A 6,515-nucleotide genomic window follows, 5' to 3' on the forward strand; every position below is an offset into this window, starting at 1 on the left:
CTCCAATGGCATGGTTAATTTGAGTGAAAATTATTTGCAAACGATAACTAGTAAGAAAGAGACATCAAACAAAAAAGGAACCAACAAAATAAGTACCAAGATAGAAGTATAATGTGAGATCGTATTGTTGTTCCGGAAGTCAAAGAGGTCCCTAAGTCAATAATAGCATCACAACCACCCTCACATAGCCCTGGAAAGTCAAATTTTATATTGTAAGTCATGTCTATGGGAGTGGAACAAATGAAGTAGAAACAGTGGTGTAAGTTGGCAGTCAAAAACACTTTCATTATGTGAAAATGATTACAAAAAAAATAATGAAAATATAGGGCATGTAGATTAAACTACAACTATAATAGAATTGAAAGAGAACCTTTTGGCTTGTTTGCTATTAGAATATCACCCACCTCAATCTAAAGATGAAAACAAAAAATGTCAATATATTGACATGGTTGATGCTAAGAGGTACTCAGAAGTGAATAAAGTTGTAAAAATAACAATTGACCCGCCAATAATCCTTTTGAGTAAGTCGAACATAAGTGTGTTCACCTTTAAAGTGCCTCAAGTCAATCCCACTAAAGACAATCTCACCCCCTACCTTTGTCACTAGGTGTTGCTTTAGCCAAAGGGAGAAACATTAAAAGTGTCCAAAGGAAGTGTGGAAACATTAAAAGCTGATTTAAGTGTCCAAAGGAAGTCAAAGATGAGCTTTTGAAGATTGCTTTAGAGAAACAGAAGAGAGAAAATTCTGAGATTCCAAATGTGGCCTATGAGGTGTCATGTAATGATGAAATTCAAATTACTGTAGCAACTACAAATGTTAAAGCCAAATACAATGTTGCTAAAAAAAGGCTCATGGATATGTTTTGTACAAATCCATCATCTGCAATATGAAAGAGACAGAAGGACAAACTAAGGCAAGCTAACATTAAAGAGTTATGTGACAAAACTCTTAAGGCAGATGTTCATCAGTACATTGGTCATTTTTGGTATCAAGTTGGCTTATCATTCAACCTTGTTAAACTGAATAGCTTTTAGGATATCATTGATGGCATTGTTGGCTATGGCCCAAATCTGCCAGCTCCTAGTTATAATGATATTAGAGTTCCACTGCTCAACAAGGAGATGAAACTAACTGAAAATTTGTTGAAGGATCATAAGTCGTAGTGGGGCAGACATGGTTGTTTTATTATGCCAGATGCATAGACTGACAAGAAGCAACAAAGCATTATTAATATTCTGGTCAATTCTCCTACAGGGACAAAGTTTCTGAAGTCAATTGATGGCTCTAAATTTGTGAAGACAGATGAAAAGTTATTTAAGTTGTTTTATTCCCTTGTAGATGAGATAAAAGAGCATGATGTTGTTCAAGTTACCACTCCAAGTCTTCCATTGTCTCCAAAACACAATGTCAACAAACCTCAAAGCTAAAGCTTTCAGAGTTTAAAGAACATGGCAAGAGAGTCCTCTCTGAAGCCTCATGAAAATGTTGAAGTCAAACCTGAACTAGCTAGCAGCGACAATATCTTGCATTTCATAGAACCTGCATCATAAAATTCAATTTCAGGACCCTATTATGGCTTTTGGTGCACGTAAGTTGTCTTCACCCTCATCTTCATCATCAGGGGACAAAAACTTGAAGCATACCAATGACAAAATTGGAAACTCTAAATTGTCTGCATCTTCAACGAAGGGCCGTGGATCTGTGGGTAGGATCAAAAGGAAGGTAAATACGCGTAGTGTTTCACGATCGCTATCGGTATCATGATATGTTTCCAGTTCCAACTCTTCCTTTCGGAAACAAAATACTATTGCTTCTAAGTCCAACAAAAGAGGACATGATCATGAAGGTGAAAACGTGAAGATGGGGTACATAATGAGGCCAAAAGTGAGCACCAAAGTTGATGCACTAGATAAATCTGTTCTTGCAGCTTGAAAATTGAATTTCAGTAGAGGAAAAGTGATTTAACTTCAGCAACAACATTTGTATAATAATGTAGATTAATAGACCACAAGTATGCTTGCTGAGCTAAGGAAGAGCAAGGTAAACGCTCTACTTGGTGCATTTCGAATAGTGATATCTAAAAAATACGTTGGTGCATGCAACCTAAACCATTTTTGTCTTCTCCATGAACCACATCGGTCCATTTATGATGTGAGAAATTGAAGTTTGCAACTAGTGAGAATACATAAATCCTATATGATGCAGTGACTTAGTGTTATTTGGCTTAAAATTGTAAAAACATCACTCACCTCTTAATTTGCTTGCTTCCTAAACGACTGTTGAAAGTCTTTGTAGTATATTTTCAAGTCAACAGTGATTGCAAGTCTCTGAGATTCTCTGCATGCAGTAGATTACAAAGGTAATTTATGTAATGAATGAATATAATTCAAATTTTATTAATAATTATTTACTAATTTTATTGCTTAATTTATATAATTGGTCAACATCAATACAGAAATAGAAGTAGATATATCAACATGAATTCCATCAAAACTTCATCATTGAAACACAAGAATTTATGGAGTAATCCACAAGTAAATTACACCAATCCTTGAATAAAAAAGAGCGAGGAATTCCAGTATAAGCGACCTTCAAATTAGTCAGTCATAATAGATTTGAATTATAGTACCCGTATGGTCTTGTATCCTAAAGTTTTATCTTTATAACCAACATGTTTTAATCCCCTCCCACCAGGTTGGTTCATTAGGTGGATAAAATGATACTATTATTCCTCACCAAACATATTGAAAAATTGAAAAAGCTAATGGGAAAAACAATCCTAAAAAGATAAACAAAAACTTTAATTTTTTTCCCTTTCAAAAGAATTATAAGTACACCTAGTCAAGTCAAACATAATTCATTTGAAGAGAATGCAGAAACCTACTGTACAAAAGTATTATCTTAGCAAACAAGAAAAGAACAAGTATCAGACAAATGAAGATTATCCAAGGATGGCATTGAAACTGCTTATACAATGAACAACAACAAGCATGTGGTAATGTTGGCAGCACTGTGGTGGACCCTAATATTGACCTTATGTTAAGGGAAGACCTAAGAGGTTTTCACCAGCCCTAATATTGTTATGTTTCCATTTGAGGTAAAACCAAGTTCATCATTATATATTGTTTCACATACTCAATTTTTTCCTTGGTTGTTACTGCATTATTATTCTGCAAAATGGCTTAAAAATGGATGGAAAGTATGGTTATGAGGAAAGCAATGGTTTCAAACTAAACCTACGCCAAGGTCTTCTATTTTATTCATTGATCACTAATGGTACAATTGATCTGGTTAATATCATTTGTTCTCATGATTTTTAAGTTATGTGGTTCTCGTGTGGGTAAGACTAGATTAAGAATCACAAAGGACAAAATGTAACACTACAAACTCTTGTCCCTCAATATGGATATGGGTTCTAAACTCAAAACATGTTCACCGGATGCAAGGGTGACAGAGAGCAATGAATCTTACATTTTGCAAACAAATGTGTTCACTGGAGGCAAGGGTGACAGAGACCAAAGAATCTTTCTTTGGTTTGATCCCACAAAAGCATATGACAAATACTATGTGCTATGGAACATGTATCAAACTATGGAAGTACTCCCCTCAAAACTCCACTCTATATTTTCATATAGAAAAGTAAACAAAACCACAACTTGTCAATGGCAATAGTATACTATGCTTAATAACATAATAAACTAACAAAGTGATAGAGTTCATAAGGGTTGTACTCAAATTCCACAAGAACATAAGTTCAAATCTCACTGTCAATTTTAAGAATTTTTTTACTAGATAATTTATAAGTATCTTTGTAAAGGTTTGTTGAGATTGCAACCCTGGTTTGACCTTGATGAATTATAAGGTTCAACTTATCTAAATTTTATTATTGTTATCAACCAAAAAAATAACATCATAGTAAATCAAATTGTGGTTTGCACGATAACATCCCAATATGGGTGTTGAAGAACCTAAAGGGCTTGCGAGTGAAGTTCCCCTTTGAACAACCCATGAAGGTGTACAACAACTTGTGGAATGCTGATGATTAGACCACAAGGGGTGGTTTTTAGAAAATAGGTTAGTCTAAACCACCCCTTATAGCAGAATACAAAGGGTTCCACGTTGATTAAGCTGGAGCTTCAGTGAATGCAAAGTTCTATGCTACACAAGGCAAGAGGTGGTGGGATCAACCACAGTATCATGACCTTCATGCTTCTTAATGGAGATGGCTCAGGTGGGTGCGAAGGAAGTACACCATCTACTGTTGGATCGAGTGGCCTCAGAATAATTAAGAGGGGGGTTGAATTAATTATTCCTAAAACTTTACCAATTAAAAATTACTCTTTTAAGGCTTTTACTTTTGTTGTTAAGAGAATATGGAGTAGAAGAGAAACTTAACAGAAAGTAAAAGAAAAAATTAAATGCACAGCGGAAAGTAAAAGAGTAGGGAAGAAGGAAACAAACACACAAGAATTTTTATACTGGTTCGGCAACAACCCATGCCTACCTCTAGTCCCCAAGCGACCTGCGGTCCTTGAGATTTCTTTCAACCTTGTAAAAATCCTTTTACAAGCAAAGATCCACAAGGGATGTACCTTCCCTTGTTCTCTTTGAAACCCTAGTGGATGTACCCTCCACTAGAACTGATCCACAAGAGATGTACCCTCTCTTGTTCTCAGTCAAACCCAAGTAGATGTACCATCTACTTGTACCACAAATGATGTACCCTCCAATGTGTTAAGAAAAAGATCTTAGGCTGTTACACCTTTGATACTTTGTGAATGGGGATACAAAAGAATTCTCAGGCGGTTAAACCTTTGAACGCTTTTGTATTAGGGAATGGGAAGAATCAAAAGAATTCTCAAACTGTGTCGTTTTGAATTCTTTGACAAGGGAGAAGGGAGACACAAAAGAATTCAGGCGGTTAGTTCCTTGTTCTTTTGGAAAAGAGAGAAGAGAGACACAAAAAGAATTCAGGCGGTTAGTCCTTGGCGAATTCTTTTTGGCAAAGGGAGAAGAGAATGAAAAAGATGAATAGCGCAAGTTTTCAAGGTTTAGAAAACCAGAAAACTTCAGAAAGCTTTTGGTACAAAAGAAGAAGAAGAAGAACTTCAAAGAGATTTCAAGGCTTGTAAAGGATTGATTGGAAAAGCAAAAGTATTCAAGATTGTTGTTAGAAAGATTGATTAAAAAATGCAAAACAAAGCCTTGCTTTTATAGACTCTTCATGTCTGGTCAAGAAGGTCATTCAGAAGAGTTATAACTTTTAGAAAAACTTAAAACCCATTTGAAAAAGTCAAAACCTTTTTGAAGAGTTACATCTTTAGATTTTTCAGAAACAAACACTGGTAATCGATTACCAAATATGTGTAATCGATTACACAAAGCTTTTGAGTGAAACAATGTGACTCTTCACTTTTAAATTTGAATTTCAACGTTCAAGGGCACTGGTAATTGATTACCAAAACATTGTAATCGATTACAGCCTTTTGAAAATATTTGGAACGTTGTAAATTTAGTTTGAAAACATTTTCAAACTCATTTTGCTACTGGTAATCGATTACAACAATATGGTAATCGATTACCAGAGAGTAAAAACTTTTTGGTAAAGGTTTTGTCAAAAAATCATGTGCTATTCAAAGTTTAGAAAAACTTTTTAATACTTATCTTGATTGAGTCCTTTCTTTATTCTTGAATCTTGAGTCTTGAATCTTGATCTTGATTCTTGAGATCTTGAATCTTGAATCTTGATTCTTGTTTGTAGGCTTTCTTCTTGAGTCTTGAATTCTTCTTGATTCTTGAACTCTTGACTTGTTCTTGATTCACTTGAGATGTTCTTTGATTCACTTGAGTTGTTCTTTGATTCACTTGAGTTGTTCTTTGATCTTTTGAGCTTTTTGTTCATCACCTTTGTCATCATCTTTTGTTGTCATCATTGTTATCATCAAAACACCTTTGAATCATTGTTGATTCATCATGAAGCTTTGCTTCCACATCTACAACTACTGCACTGACAATAAATAACTACACCTTGGAGGGGAAAATATTTCAAGTAACCAAATTTCGACCAAATTCCTTTTAGGATTTTTAAATAACTACACCTTGATATGTAAAAAATGTTGTATTTGCTAGGGTAACAATTGTTGAGAACAACAACCATATATGAAAAACTCATGCACAAAACGACATTCATTACAGCATCAAAATAAAAGCCTGAAGCTACCAGCTCAATGTATATAGAACAAGAATGAAATAAGTAAGGCATATACAACTCAAGGTACTTACCTGTATGACAATGGCTTATTTACAACGGTGGTGCAACACACGTTCCACGACAGTTGTAGACAAACGGAGTCAGCCAACCACCACAGGTGATTACACGAGTTGACTGAGGGAGCCCACGAATGACAATCACTCAAGAGTGGACAACGAAAAGAGGGTGGCGGAGGACACGACAGAGCTAAGGGACGAATTAGGTAGATATGTGCTTCAAAGGAGTCGTGGTGGCAAAGGAAGT

General features: G+C 35.2%; 1 pseudogene; it reads left to right on the forward strand.

Annotated features, from left to right (window-relative positions):
* The first annotated feature begins 3,409 nt into the window (after window positions 1-3,409).
* On the forward strand, window positions 3,410-6,022 carry LOC121173866 (probable xyloglucan endotransglucosylase/hydrolase protein B; annotated as a pseudogene).
* The last annotated feature ends 493 nt before the right edge of the window (window positions 6,023-6,515 follow it).

The sequence above is a fragment of the Glycine max genome, chromosome 17, assembly GCF_000004515.6.
Source record: "Glycine max cultivar Williams 82 chromosome 17, Glycine_max_v4.0, whole genome shotgun sequence".
In the NCBI taxonomy this organism is placed as follows: Eukaryota; Viridiplantae; Streptophyta; class Magnoliopsida; order Fabales; family Fabaceae; genus Glycine; species Glycine max.